Source organism: Plecotus auritus (assembly GCF_963455305.1).
Source record: "Plecotus auritus genome assembly, chromosome: 10".
Classification (NCBI taxonomy): domain Eukaryota; kingdom Metazoa; phylum Chordata; class Mammalia; order Chiroptera; family Vespertilionidae; genus Plecotus; species Plecotus auritus.
In genome coordinates this window covers 32,220,457-32,236,578 of record NC_137785.1, presented here as the reverse complement: position 1 = coordinate 32,236,578, position 16,122 = coordinate 32,220,457, and the positions used below count along the sequence as shown (strand labels likewise).

Sequence of the window (16,122 nt, the reverse complement as noted above, 5' to 3'; positions counted from 1 at the left end):
TCAGACTTCGGAGAAGACTTGCTTGATTTTACATTCCTGAGCATTAATTGTTCATAATTTCTAAGGCCATGACTTAGTTCTTGCCTTAGGATTGTTAATGTAAGAAACATGCGAACCTGTAAAGTATTTTTGTGAGTTTATTTGACAATTAAACTGTCAACAATTGCCAGGAAGCACAATCTCAATGGATTGAGATAATGCTCCAAAGAATGGTGGTGTTCCATCTATTTTTATAAATTACCAACAAAGAAGGAGACGTAAGTTGGTTACATAAAATTTATTGGTAATAGATTAGGGAGGTGGGAGAAAGCAAAGCAGGGGAACCTCTGGGATTGGATAAAAGGTAAAATGATAGACACATGCTTCTTTTACATAGGTGGGTACCGGATAGTTAACAGTCAACAATTAACAAGGTAACAATAACAATGAGGGAATCCATGGTCTCCATGCTGGTGGCCTGGTACATTGGTTGTTCTCTGAAGGGTCCAGAAAAAGGGAAATTACAAGTTATCCCAACATTCCAAAGGTAATGTTATCGTAGATGCAAAAAGACAATAGGCTCAGTTAAGATCAAAGTTGATCCTTGTCAGGGAATTTACCAGCATAGGACATTATTACCCAACATAGTAAACTTCTTAATTAAAAAGTTTATATACAGACCATTCTTTGTGGTTGCTTTAGGTCTCTTAGTTTGCAAGGCCATCGTGTAGGCCTTCCCTGAGCTTGTCAGGTTAGCATATAGGACTCATCTCTTCAGAGCAGAGGGAGCATTCAGCCATCTTCAAATCAATACCAACATTATCTCATTATGTATGTGTGTAGTATGAAGGGGTAACAAAGTCTTGAGGACTGTGACATAATAAAAATCACTCTGGTTCTCAGATATGAATGCAACACCATTTATATTTTTGTGTTTTTCCTAATATTTGTCCACAGGCAGACATTTTTATATGGTTTTAGTCTTCACCATATATGTGCACTTTTAAACTAATAACCTGTGTGAGAAGCATGCCAGGTCTCTGGATAGTCAAGGCCAATAGGAGCAAAGAGGCCTTGTTATCAATATACCAGAATGGCCAAAGGCCGCTCTGAGCATGAGCCTAATCAGGATGTCTAAGGACTCTGAGCCTGGGAACTGTAATCAGGCCAAGATACCATGAGTGGGTGCAAGGACACATGGTACACTGTGCCCTTCTGTAAACCAAATGATTGATGTCACTGTTGGCAACCAGCCTTCTTTGTCTCTGGAGTAATAGACAGGTTATTGACCAAGGGTGTGTGAAGTCTGCTAGAGAGAGAGCAGCTGGGCAGGAGAGCCAGGAGAAGCTGCTGAGCCAGAGAGCTCAAGTACTACTACTACAATGTAAGACGGTGAGTTTAGACGCAGCATGTGGCTGTTCAGATACTAACTCTGGGTACAGAGATTAATGCTACTATGTGAGAAAGATATGTATTCACCAGCCGGTGTCCAGCTGCTTGCCTGTATGAACTTTGATGTAAGGACTGTTCTTATCTGATGGCTATGTGGCCACTGGCTTCTGCAATAGACTCATTCTTATAAACCCACAACCTGTCATGGCTTCTCCATCTACCCCACCACCAGAATTGACCTGTGTCTCTGACACTTGGTAAAGGAGGAACTTGGACTAAGTTCCCAACAGTTAGTACAGTGGGCAGGGTTCGAGGAGGAACCTGCCCTGGCGTAGTCAAATGGGAGAATTTAGAAGAATACATGGACTCAAAGCCAGTCAGACTAGCAGAGCTGTGTGGTGCTCCTGCTGGCTCTGACAACTTGTTTTTAAAATAAGTAATAAAAGTTAAAATTTCTCATTAGGTATGTACTTATTGTAAAACATTTTAAAAATATAGAAAGGGCTTCTTTTCTGAGTAAACACCAAATGGTGGATGATGCCCATGCTGCGGAAGGGCCTAGAGACCCCGGGGGCTCTGGAATAGGAGGCCATGGTGGCTCCTGTGGAGGATTTGGCAGTGGCATCCAGGGCTGAGGTTGCATCTGGGGTCAGGGCAGGGGCCAAAGCCACGGAGCTTGCGGAGGCAAGGCCAAGGCCAAGTAGTAGATCTCCATCACCTAGCTGGGCCGCTTGGTCAAGGACATGAAGATCAAGTCCCTAGAGGAGATTGATCTATTCTCCTTGCCCATCAAGGAATTGGAGATCACTGACGTTTTCTTGGGGCATCCATCAAGGATGAGGTCTTGAAGATTATGCTCATGCAAAAGCAGACACATACTGGCCAGAGGAACTGGTTCAAGGTATTTGTCGCCATTGGGGACTACAATGGACATGTTGGTCTGGGTGTTAAGTGCTCAAAGAAGTAGCCACTACATTCTGTGGAGCCATCATCCCAACCAACCTCTCTATTGTCCCTGTGGCGAGGCTATAGGGGAAACAAGATCAGCAAGCCCCACACAGTTCCTTGCAAGGTGACTGGTCGCAGTGGATCTGTACTAGTGTGCCTCATTCCTGCTCCCAGGGGCACTGGCATTGTCTCGGCCCCTGTGCCCAAGAAGCTGCTGCTCATGGCTTGGTATCTGCACTGCCACCCTGGCAACTTTGCCAAGGCCACCTTTGCTGCCATCTCTAAGACCTACAGTTATCTCACCTCAGATCTCTGGAAAGACACTGTGTCCACCAAAGCCTCCCTATCAAGAATTCACTGACCCTCTTGTAAAGAGTCACACCAGAGTTCTGTGCAGAGGATCCAGGCTCCAGCTGTGGCCACCACATCATTTTATACAAGAAAAAAAGGTGAGCTAAATATATGTGTGTGTGTGTGTGTGTGTGTGTATGTGTGTGTGTATATATATACACACACACACACACAATATATATATATATATATATATATGTTAGAGGCCCGGTGCATGAAATTCGTTCATGGGAGGGGGGATGGGGAGGAGGTGTCCCTAAGCCCAGCCTGCACCCTCTCCAATCTGGGACCCCTTGAGGGATGTGTGACCCACCGGGATTGGGCCTAAAGGTGCGGTGGGACATGCCTCTCACAATCCAGGACTGCTGGCTCCCAACCACTTGCCTGCTTCTGACTGATTGCCCCTAACCGCTTCTGCCTGCCAGCCTGATCACCCCTAACCACTCCACTGGCAGCCTGATTGATGCCTAACTGCTGCCCAGCCAGCCCGATTGCCCCTAACTGCCCTCCCCTGCCGGCCTGGTCACCCCTAACTGCCCTCCCCTGCCAGTCTGGTTGCCCCTAACTGCCCTCCCCTGCTGGCCTGGTCGCCCCCAACTGCCCTTCCCTGCTGGCCCGGTCACCCCTAAATGCCCTCTCCTGCCAGCCTGGCACCCCCAACTGCCCTGGTCCCCCTCCAATTGTCCTCCCCTGCAGGCCTGGGTCCCCCCCCCCAACTGCCCTCCTCTGCAGACCTGGCCTCCCCCAACTGCCCTCCTCTGCCGGCCTGGTCACCCCTAACTGCCCTCCCTGCTGGCCTGACCACCCCCAACTGCCCTCCCCTGCTGGCCTGGTCCCCCCCAACTACCCTCCCCTGCAAGCCTAGGTCCCTCCCAACTGCCCTCCCCTGAAGCCTGGTCCCCCCCAACTACCATCCCCTGCTGGCCTGGGTCCCCCCAACTGCCATCCCTGCTAACCTGGTCCCCCCCATCTGCCCTCCTCTGCAGGCCTTGTCCCCCACAACTGTCCTCCCCTGCAGGCCTGGTCCCCCCACAACTGCCCTCCCCTGCAGGCCTGGTCCCCCCCAACTGCCCTCCCTTGCTGGCCTGGTCACCCTTAACTGCCCACTACTTCCCTCCCCTGCCAGCCATCTTGTGGTGGCCATCTTTGGCCACTTGGGAGCGGCCATCTTGTGTCTTGGTGTGATGGTCAATATGCATATTACTCTTTTATTAGATAGGATATACTGAGTGGCCAGTTTATTATGATCTCTGAATGCATAATAACCTGGCCACTCAGCGTGTGTGTGTGTGTGTGTGTGTGTGTATGTATGTATATATATATATATATATTAGAGGCCCGGTGCATGAATTCGTGCATGGGTGAGGTCCGGCCAGCCTGGCCAGAGGGAGGGGACATGGGCGGTTGGCCGGCCTGCCTGCTGGTCGAACTTCTGGTCAAGGGGACAATTTGCATATTAGCCTTTTATTATATAGGATATACACTGAGTGGCCAGATTATTATGCGTTCAGAGATCATAATAATCTGGCCACTCAGTGTGTATGTGTGTGTGTGTATGTGTGTGTGTATATATATATATATATACACATATATTTACACATATATATATATATGTGTGTGTGTGTGTATGTATATATATATATATATATATATATGTATGTATATATATATATATATATATATATATATATATATGTATGTATGTATATAAAAGCCAAGTGACCTGAATGCCGGAATGACCGGAACGACCAGAACGACTGGACGACTGGTCGCTATGATGCCCACTGTGGTGGCCAACCAGCCCGATTGGGGCCCCAATTGGCTCCCCCAACCTCCTGCAGGGGCCCCTTCCCCCAGCAAGCTCCACTCCCAATCGGCCCCCCATGCCAATCTGGGGCAGAGCCAGCCACCCTCCTGCGCCGCCCCCCCCCCCGCTGGCCCCACCCCCAATAGGCCCCCATCAGGGTGGGCCGACCAGACCCCACCCATGCACGAATTTGTGCACTGGGCCTCTAGTGTGTGTGTGTGTATACACACACACACACACACACACACACATATATATATATATATATATAGAGAGAGAGAGAGAGAGAGAGAGGGAGGGAGGTATTACATCATTGCTCTAAGACAATGTCTGTTAACAGTTTATTTCTTCAAACTTTTATACATGCATTTCTTTTCTTCCTACATAATTTGACTGAATCATATATATAATTTTGTTTTCTGCTTTTTTATTTCATATGATTTTATGATCGAATTACTGTGAAGCTTTGATAAATATCCTTTAACAGGTTGTAATTCGCTTTAGCATCCTCTTGTTAGAAGATAATACTCCCTATTTCTTGGTATTATAATGCTGCAAATGGGCAAGATAGTTGTAAATTCTGATTTTTTTCTGTGTTCAGCATAATTGCCTTATTATAGATTTCTAAAGATAAAATTGTGTGATCACAGGAAATGAATGAATTTAAAGCTCTTGATAATATTATCAAACTAAAGGCCTGGTGCATGAAAATTCAGGCACTGGAGGTGGGTGTACAGCCCAGCCTGCCCCCTCTCACAGTCCGGGAGCCCTCAGGGGCAGGAGGCAACCCGGCAATCAGGAGAAGGCGACGCCCCCATCACACCTCTGCTGCTGCCACTGCAGGCAGCACAAGGCTTGGCCGGCCCTGGTTACCTGAGCCTCGGGAAGCCCTGGGAGGCTGGGCAGCTGCCATCTGAGGTTTGCCTGCACCTCAGTCCAGCTCTGGGCAGCTGGGGGGCTGAGGGGTCTGGGGAACTCCGGAGGCAGGCGCCCCAGCGGGGCTGAGGGGTCTGGGTGCCATCATCTTGTGGCTGTGGGCACTGCCATCTTTGAGGGCATGGCAGTCAATTAGCATGTTCCCTCCTTATTGGGTGTGGGTGCTGCCATATTTGCAATAGCATAAGGGACAATTAGCATATTCCCTGTTTATTAGATAGGATGGCTTTCCAAAGTATTGTATTAATTTATAGTCTTGGCTATCACTCTAAATTTTTGTTATTTTGATGGAAAAATGGCCAATGGAGAAAAAAAGGGAGAAAACTGTAATATTTTCAAAAATAAAGATACAATTTTTAAAAATTGCATATTTTTTACTAAAAATGTTGTTGAACTTTATCTTGTTTCAAGTGAATCATCTGTCCTCATCCTTTGCTCACTTAATTATGGAATCATTGTGTTTTATTTATTTTTAATTGAATTTGCTAGGGCAACATTGGTTAGTAACATATATAGGTTTCCAGGGTTCAATTCTATAATATTTCATCCATATATTGTATTGTGTGTTGACCACCCCAAGTCAAGTCTCCTTCTGTCACCATTTATCCCCCCTTTACCTTCTTCTATCTACTCCCACCCCACCCCTTTCCCTCTGGTATTCAACATACTGTTATCTGTCTATGAGTTGTTTTTGGTTTTTGTTGCTTAATCCCTTCACCAATTCAATTACTGGTCAGGGCACATGCCCAGGTTGGGGGCTCAATCCACAGTGTGGGGCATGCAAGAAGCAGCCGATCAATGATTTTCTCTCATCATTGAAGTTTCTACCTCTCCCTCCCTCTCCAAAATTTGTTTAAATTGTTTTCTGAAAAAGAAACAAACAACAAAACAAAAGACAACCACCCGAATAGGAGATAATATTTGCAAACAACAGCTCCAACAAAGGAATAATATCCAAAATATATAAATGATTCAAGCAACAAAACAAACAATCCAATTAAATAATGGATATAGAAGCTGAACAGAGGACTTGGTTAAAAAAGGCTTGGTAATTAGCCTGTGGGTAAGTGTTCAATGTCTGCTAAGGCCCAGTATCAAGCCAAAACCCGTTTCTCAAAGAGAGATTAGTTAACCACAGAGGAAGACAGGGCTTGGCTTAAAAATCCCAAAGGCTTGTGTTGTGATTCACCTATAGGGGGCTGCCAAAGGCTCCAGGCAGCATCCCTATCTGCCACTAATACTTCCAGTGATCCGCTGGGCCATGTGGCCCAAGTGGCAAAGCAGCTAACACAAAGTCTGGACATGTTGCAGAATCTTCTTGTTCTGGGCCCTTCTCAAAACTAGCAGCTTTTCAGGTCACTCGGTAAACAGGCTGAAGTAACACCCAAATGAGGAATATACCTTCATAATCCAGAGGCCCACTGGGCTTTGTGCCTCTTCTGGGGGGGTGTTGGTAGGGCCAGATGCAACAACGTATCTTTCACCTTAGAAGGAATATCTCTGGAGAACAACCAAGACAGTGGCATAGGTAAACACCTGTATTTGCTGCCTCTCACAACCACATCAAAACTCCAAATAAAGACAAAACAAATATTATCCAGAACCACGGGAAACCTGGTTGAGTGGAAGTTCTACAACTAGAAGGAAAGAAAAAAGCGCATTGAGACTGGTAGGAGGTGCGGGGGTGCAGAAGTGCGGAGGTGCAGAGGCGCGGAGGCGCTTGGGAAACGGGCTGGCAACTGGGTGCACTGTTGTTTTCAATCGGGAGGGAGATACAAGCTCTCGATTGCTCTGAACTCCAGTTCTGGGTGAGACTCTGGGGACCCAGACTCATACGGGGAGAAACTGTATTGTCTGGCATCAGGCAGGAACGTGAGGGCAGCTTTCTCTCAGAGGTGCTCGCAGTGATCATTGTTCCTGCACGGGGCTGTGGGTACACAGAGACCCGGGGACTTCTCCAGGACAGGGCTGACTGGCAGCCATTGCTGTTTGCTCCACCCTGGTGATTCCCTGAGACCCCACCCCACCCAATTTACAACCCCACCCAAGCTGTGGGCAGCAGCTTATGCATATGAATGGCCTGTCCCTCTTGCAACCTAAAACCTAACAAACTGCAGCTGGTCAGAGAGCCCAAAGCGTCCAAAAGAAGGTCTAAGGCCCTGCAGCAGCAGCCTGCATTGCTTCACAGTTGGGCTTCATCTGGATCATTTACTATTTCCTTGATCTTTTCTTAATGTCCATTTCCCTTTCCGTCTTCTTCAGTGTTAATATGGTCAAGGTAGGTCTGAGCAGGTCAGTTTGGTTCGTATCATTGTAACATTGGGACACTGGCCTGCCTCTCTAAATTCCCCCTACTAAAGACCCTGGGCCCATCTTTCTTTTTTCTTTTTCTTTTTAAAAATCTTCATTGTAAGGAGTATTACAGATGCCTTCCTTTTCACCCCCATTGCCCCCTTCCACCTCGTTCCTGCCCTGCCGCAGGCCTTCACAACCCTATTGTCTGTTTCCATAGGTAATACATATACGTATATATAATCTTTGGTTAATCTATTCCTGCCCCACTTCCCCCTTCCCCCTGAGATTGGTCAGTCTGTTCCATGTTCCCACGCCTCTGATTCTATTTTATTTATCAGTTTATTTTGTTCATTAGATTTCTTGTTCATTTATTTTGATTTTTAGATTCAGTTGTTGATATGTATTATTGCCATTTTGCTATTTTATTGTTCATATTTTTTATCATTTTTTCTCCTCCTTCTCCTCCTTCTTCTCCTTCTTCTTCTTCTTCTTCCTCTTCCTCTTCCTCTTCTTAAAAAATACCCTTCAAAATTAACCTGTAATACTGGTTTGGTGGTTATGGATTCCTTTTAGCATTTTCTTGTCTGTGAAGCTCTTTATCTGACCTTTAATTCTTTTTTTAAAAAAAAAATATATTTCTTTATTGATTGCAGAGAGTAAGGGAGAAGGAGAGAGAGATAGAAACATCAATGATGAGAGAGAATCATTGATCGGCTGCCTCCCACACACCCCCCCACTGGGGACCAAGCCCACAACCCAGGCATGTGCCCTTGGCCGGAATCGAACCCAGGACCCCCCAGTCCGCAGGCCAATGCTCCATCCCCCAAGCCAAGCCGGCCAGGGCTGACCTTTAATTCTAAATAACTGCTGGGCAGTCTTGGTTGTAAGTTCTTGCTATTCATCACTTTGAATATTTCTTGCCACTCTCTTCTGGCCTGCAAAGTTTCTGTTGAGAAATCAGCTGACAGTTGTATGGGAGCGCCCTTTTAGGTAAGTAATGGCTTTTCTCTTGCTGCTTTTAAAATCGTCTCTTTGTCTTTGATCCTTGGCATTTTAATTATGATGTGTCTTGATGTGGGCCTCTTTGCATTCCTATTGTTTGTGTCTCTCTGTGCTTTCTGGACTTGTAAGTCTATTTCTTTCACCAAGTAGGGGAAGTTTTCTGTCAATATTTCTTCAAATAGGGTTTCAATACCTTGCTCTCTCTCTTCTACTTCTGACACCTCCATAATGCGAATGTTGGTATGCCTGAAGTTGTCCCAGAGGCTCCTTACAATATCTTCCTATTTTTAGATTCTTTTTTTCTTTTTACTCTTCTGATTGGGTCTTTTTTGCTTCCCCATTTTCCAATTGTTGATTTGATTCTCAGAATCCTCTACTCGACCGTTGAATCCCTGTAAATTATTCTTTATTTCAGTTAGTGTATGCTTTATTTCTGACTGGTCCTTTTTTTATGTTGTTGATGCTCTAATTTCCTTGAAATTCTCACTAAGTCCCTTGAAGCTCTCATTAATTCCCTTGAGCAACCTTATAACCATGGTTTTAAACTCTGTATCCAGTAGTTTGTTTGCTTCTATTTCTTTCATTTGTGACATATTTCTTGTCTTCATATTTTGGCTGCTTTCCTGTTTTTGTTTCTATGTATTAGGTATAGCTGATATGTCTCCTTGAATTGGTAGAGTGGCCTTGTGTAGTAGGTGTCCTGTAGGGCCCAGTGGTTCTGGCTACCCAGTCACCTGAGTTGGGCTCTTCTAGGTGCACCCCTGAGTGGGCTGTGTTCACAGTCTTGTAGTAGTTGAGCCTTGATTGCTCTTGGTGTCACTGAGAGGAATTGACCTTCAGGACAATTGGCTGTGAGGACCAGCTGCATCTACAATGGAAGACACCCCAATGGAGCATGACTTGCTTCAGTGGTGCTTTGGTGCTCACTGAGAGTGCCCCTTGAGTGTGTCACTTGTGGATATGTAGAGTTGTAATCTGGTATGGTCTGAAGCTGTCCACCGGGGGCAATGGTTCTGGTGCTTCCCGGAATGTGCAATGTCAGCCACTGCCTGGGGCCACCCAACAGGAGCTATAGAAAGATCTGCAGATGGCTGCTACTTGTATTGGGCTTGGAAGTGCCCAGGTGATGCCCAGCTCTGTAGCAAGGCAGACTGATGCTAGTGCTGGGTCTTGGGACTCTTATTGAAGGTACTCTGACTCCAGTTGGTGCATGTTTGAGAGATTTCAGGAGAGTCTGAAGCCAGAGCCTGAACAGGCTATTCGTATCTAAAAGCTGCTGCAAACAGCTTGGGTGGGGCTGAAAATTGAATGGGGTGGGGTCTCCAGAAATCACCAGGATGGAGCGAACAGTGTGGGCCATGCTGATGGTAACTCAGATAAGGTTGCCAGTCAGCCCTATAATGGGAGAGGTCCCAGAACAGGAACAACGACCCCTGTGAGCACCCCTGTCTTTGAGAAAGCCAACCCTGACTTCCTGGCCTAATGCCAGACCATCCACTTCCTTCTCATATGTCCCTGGATCCCCTAAAGCTGCCAGCCTGGCGGCACTGGAGCTTAAGTTCATGCACCATCCCTTTAAGAGGGACACCTGGGACTCCCAACAGCCTCTGTGTCATTCAGCCATAATCCGGCTGGTTTTTACAACCTGAAGTTACAGGTACTTCTCTTCCCAGCTCTGGTAACCTAGGCTGGGTGTCTGGTGTGGAGCTTGGATCCCTTGCTCCTCATGGGAGGGAGGCCTCTGCAGCCACAATATCTCTCCCAATTTAAAAAAGCCACATATGGGTGTTGGACCAGCTCATTCTGCAACTCCAACATATCTCAATGTGCTTTCTTCTTCTCTAGTTCTGAATGATGGTTGATCTATATTTTAGTTGTAGTTTTAATGTGGTTGTAGGAGGCGGTGAGTACCTAATTTATTTTCACCACCATCTTGGTTCTCCTCCAGTCTTTCTTGACTCCATCCTGCTATAGTTGGATGTCCTCCTTGTTTTGAGTAAGGTCAGGATTTGTCCAACTTTCCTCTAATCTTTCATGTATGTATGATTGGGACTAGGGAGTAGGAGACATGAAAGGACAAGAAAAATATTCTGAAGTAGCACTTTGGGAGCTCAGAGTCAAGATCACCTCATGTCTTTGTTTTTCAACCCCTCACATCCAACATTTTCTTTGAACTCTTGAGTTTCTTCTAAAGTGTAACCAAGAAGAGAATAAATACGTTGATTTCTAAAAAGGTCATGACCCATGTAAGTTGGTGTTTTCTTGTCCCTAATTGAAGTCATTTTTTCATATAGGTCATATGAATACTTGCATTATTTATCATGATATTGTTACCTAATTGAAATCATGTAATAACTTACAAAGCTATTAGATGATTTCCATTATATAATGATGCCAAATGAGTGACTAAGTGATGATGCCAAAACTTTAGGCTTGTCCTTTTTTGTTCCTCTCATCTCTAACCAGTGTTCATATACTCATTAGTAAATTGTTCTTCATTTCACATATGCTCAGTCTTCTACCAGAAACAAGGGGAGAAGAAAAATAGTATTTTTGAGGGAAATATTAGTGTTTCTCTTGTCAAAACTTTTGTTTGATAAGATGAATTTAAATTTTTTTATCTTAATTTTTTAACTTTATTTTTCTTGTTGACACTATTATAGATGTCCCCATTCCTCACCTTTGCCCACCTCCACCCAGTCTCCAATCCTCCCTTCCTTACCTCTGTCCATCACTACACTGTTGTCTGTGTCTATGTGTTATGGATATATATTCTTTGGCTACTCTGTTCACCTTCTTTCACCCAATCACCTATGCTGGTTCCCCTCTGACAGCTGTCAGTCTAGACGTTCCATGTATCCATGTCTCTGGTTCTATTTTGTCAGTTTATTTTTTCCATTAGCTTCCACATATAAGTGAGATCACGTGGTATTTGTCTTTCTCTGACTGGCTTATTTCATTTATAATAATAATATCCAGATCCATCCATGCTGTTGCAAGAGGTAAGATTTCCTTTTTTATAGCAACTTAGTATTTCAGTGTGTAAATGTACCACAGCTTTCTTATCCACTCCTCTACTGATGGGCACTTGGGCTATTTCCAGATCTTGGCTATTGTAAATAATGCTGCTATGAATATAAGGGTGCATATATTCTTTCAAATGAATGTTTCTGGATTCTTAGGATATACAATATATATGTATACAATATTGTGTATACACACACACACACACACACACACACATATCCTATAATTCAGGGGTCCTCAAACTTTTTAAACAGGGGGCCAGTTCACTGTCCCTCAGACCGTTGGAGGGCCGGACTATAGTTTAAAAAAAAAACTATGAACAAATTCCGATGCGCACTGTGGGCCCAGGACAAGTCGGCTGCTAAGCAGGATAGGCAGCAGCACCCAGCGGGCCGGATAAATGTCCTCGGCGGGCCGCATGTGGCCCGCGGGCCGTAGTTTGAGGACCCCTGTATAAAAGCCTAATTATGCAAATTGACCAAATGGCAGAACAACCGGTGGAATGACTGGTCCCTATGATGTGCACTGACCACCAGGGGGCAGACGCTCAACACAGGAGCTGCCCCTTGGTGGTCAGTGCACTCTCACAGGGGGAGCGCTGCTCAGCCAGAAACCAGACTCACAGCTGGCGAGCACAGCAGCAGTGGTGGGAGCCTCTCTTGCCTCCGCAGCAGCGCTAAGGAGCAGCAAGATGAGCGGTAAGGAACAGCAAGCAGGCAGGCAGTAAGGAGTGAGGGGTCCCGGAATAAGAGAACGAAGGCTGGGCTGTGGGACCCCCATCCCAGTGCACAAATTTCATGAACTGGGCCACTAGTATGTATGTATGTATACATATGTATATGCTGCCCCCCCCCGCCAGCTTAATTACCCCCAACTGCCACCCCCTGCTGGTTTGATCACCCTCAACTGCCCCCCCTGCCAGCCTAGTCGCCCCTCACGAACCCCCCTGCTGGCCTGGTCACCCCACGCAGCCTGCTGTTCAGTCATTTGGTCGCCCCTCACTAACCCCCCTGCTGGCCTGGTCACCCCACGCAGCCTGTTTGTTCAGTCGTTTGGTCATCCCTCACTAACCCCCTGTGGTCGCCCCATGCAGCCTGCTTGTTCAGTTGTTTGGTCATCCCTCACTAACCCCCTGCCGGCCTGGTCGCCCCACACAGCCTGCTTGTTCAGTCATCGTCGTCACTCACTAACCCCCCCTCCCAGCTTAATTGCCCCCAACTGCCACCCCCTGCTGGCCTGATCGCCCTCAACTGCCCCCCCTGCCAGCCTGTTCGCCCCTCACTAACCCCCCTGCTGGCCTGGTCACCCCACGCAGCCTGCTGTTCAGCCATCTTGAGAGGGTGTGACGGTTAATTTGCATAGTCCTCTTTATCATATAGGATGATATCTGGCCCAATTTTTTGATTATTATGTGTGATAAATTCCTGGAAATGTAATCATCCTGCCCAGGAGCCTGAATATTTGCTACATCCTGTCAAACTGTCTCCAGAAATGCTGTCCCCTGTACTCCGGAGCAGTGCTGTCAGGTGTCTGTTTCATCATACCCTCTTCAGTATTGAATATTGTGATTTTTTAAATATTCCAGGTATCTTTCCTTTGCAATTACTTGATTACCTTTGAAGTTAACTTTTCTCATGTAGTTACTTTATTCTTTAGTTCAAGGTCTTTGCTCAGACATATTCTTCTATGATTAATCCTATTTCGTTTGAGTGTTTGAGTTCATGGGAAGCCATAGCAGCTTCCAGGGAGGAAGGTGGGGGGCAACAAGGGGGAGAGTGGTGCTGGACCAGATGTGGTTGGCAATGGCTCCTGTTAAAGGTTAGATCAGAGGTGAGGGGGTGAAGGAAGGTGTTAGGTTCTGAGACTGAAGTGTTAGGGTGAGGGCGCAGTCAAAGGTCACCATTTGGGAGGTTGGGCCCCTGGGGTCTGATGGGAGGATGAGGGTCAGACCCAGGTTTGGTGAGGGATGCAGGAGGGGAGTAGTCTAGCTGGAAAGGCCCGTGGGTCTGGCGCCCAGCACTCACCACCAGCACTGGGGCCACTGCACTGTCCAGGCCCTGTGACAGCCAGACGGACCTCCAGCTTCAGCTCCAGCCACGCTACAGGGGCTGTGGGGAGTCACATGGCCCCCAAGCCTGTACCTCCTCACCTCTGAGCTGGGTGCACACCCCTCTTCAGGGAAACCACCTGAGCAGCCCCTCTAGGTGACATCCCCTGGTGATGCCATCAGCGGGCACACGCTACACAGACTGATGCTGTGCGGGCTGGGGGAGACTTTATGGGAGGAGGTCCTCTGTCCCCTAACCCCACCACTGCAGGCCTGGAGCCCTCATACCTGTGCATGTGGTCGTCTGTAACTGGCACCCAGAGGCCGGGGTGGGGGCAGGGGGTTCCCATGGTGTCGGAAACCACTCGTCCCAAGAGTCCCATGGTCTCAGTATTGCCACATGACTGCATGGCCTCTGTGTTATGCCACTACTTTCTGATGCCAGTTTTGCACTTTAAATTAACCGCAAGGACAGCTTTCCTCTTCACCCTCCTGGGACTCACAGTTCTGTTGCATATGCTCCTTTCAAAGGGCAGTTTCTAGTTCTTGGCCATGTGGGGTGTTGCTTACTTTTCATCCTAGGTTTGCACATGGGGCATCCTGAATTCTGTGAGGATGTTGACTCTGTCTGTTCTACAGCAAGCCTGTGAGTGAATAAATAAATGATCTCCATTTCACATCTACTCTCAGACTGTAGTAACATTTCCCCAAGTGGGACTGGATCCTATAAACCAATTCCCACACTCCACTACACTGAATAAGAATGAGGATCCTAGCTCACCTTTCACATGAGGAGCCAATGAGGCAGCCTCACATCCCGGGCGGAACAAGTCCCCGCCCCCATCCCCAATGCTGCAAGTCCCCACCCACCTGTGCCTGAAGCATGTGCAGCCTGCTGATCGGTGATTACATGATGGTGTCCTGACCAATTTGCATATTACCCTATTATAAGTGTGTGTGTGTGTGTGTGTGTGTATAATTATATGGTAAACCTAAGACCAATGAGCAAATATGTACCTTATGAATAAATGTATATGAGCTTTAGCTCACCTATTAAAAGAAAAAGGCTTTCAGAATGAGTCACAAATAAAACCCAACTCTATATCTGACATTTAAGTGATTCTGTAACTTACAAATGTTACTTAAAAGGATGGATAAATTATATCAAGCAAATAGAAACTAAAAAAAGCAGACTAAAATTCAGGCCACACATACCATTAAACAAGGCAAAGAAGGGGCACTATATAATTCTACAGTTTAAATTTCAAAATGAAGATATAATAGTTATGAATACACATGTATAAAATATTACAGCAACAACTTTCCAAAAGTAAATGGACAGACACTCAGAGGAAGAAATAGACACTTGCCAGCATTAGGGGACATTAATTCACTCATTCAAAGTCAGGCCAAGTGGACACAATTTAGTGAGAATGTAGAAGTCCTAAATCACGTACTCCCTAAAATATTCCTTATTAACATAGATTCAATTCTGTATCCTAATAATAGTGAATATGCGTTGTTTTCAAGTGTCATGGACCATTCTTAAAAACATACACACACAAAAAAAAAACAACATTAGGCCACAGTAAAGTCCAAGAGTAGAAATGATTAAACAATGTTCTTCGAACACAGTGAAATAGAGGTGGCATTTAATAGCAAAATCAGAAAAATAAAGTTACTTTTAGCAGCAGTTTGTAAAATCTGTCTTAATCATTCCTGGATCAAAGAAGAAATATAACCTAAAAATGAAGAATTTATAATAATCAGCAATAGCACTACATATTGGCACACATAGGACTTAGTTAAAGCAGGTCTCTAAGAGAAAGGTCATAGCTTTAAATGCTTTGCACAAAAAATAATGAAAAAATGTAAGTTAAAAGAAACTAGAAGGAAATATAGGACTTTACAAAGATATAAATTATATGTATCGGAATATGGGCAAAAATTATAACTAATATGATAAATCAATAGGACAAACCACCAGCCCTCGAATCAGGAAAGAAAAGAGAGATCACAAAAAAAAAAAAAATGTAAAGGGGAAAATCAACAGAAAGAAAATTAAAAAGAATCTTGGAAAAATACTTTATTTGATTCTTTGCAAATATATTTTGTTTATCCACATATATACTATTTTCAATTGCTCTTTACATGAACATGTCTTTATTACACCATAACTTATATAGTAAGTCATGAAAGGCACCCCCCTCCTCAATTCACCAGTGAAGTCATCTGCGGAAGAGAGAATAATGAGCCACCCCACCTCCCAATAAAAGACATCTACTTGCTAATCCTGGAACTGTACCTTACGTGGCAAAAGAGATTTTGCAGATATGAT

At 45.5% G+C, this 16,122-nt stretch overlaps 1 pseudogene across 1 annotated transcript; it reads left to right on the top strand.

Annotated features, from left to right (window-relative positions):
• The first annotated feature begins 1,898 nt into the window (after positions 1-1,898).
• On the top strand, positions 1,899-6,757 carry LOC308235249 (small ribosomal subunit protein uS5-like; annotated as a pseudogene). The gene is made up of 2 exons: positions 1,899-2,768; positions 6,609-6,757. The product of its transcript is annotated as a small ribosomal subunit protein uS5-like (transcript).
• The last annotated feature ends 9,365 nt before the right edge of the window (positions 6,758-16,122 follow it).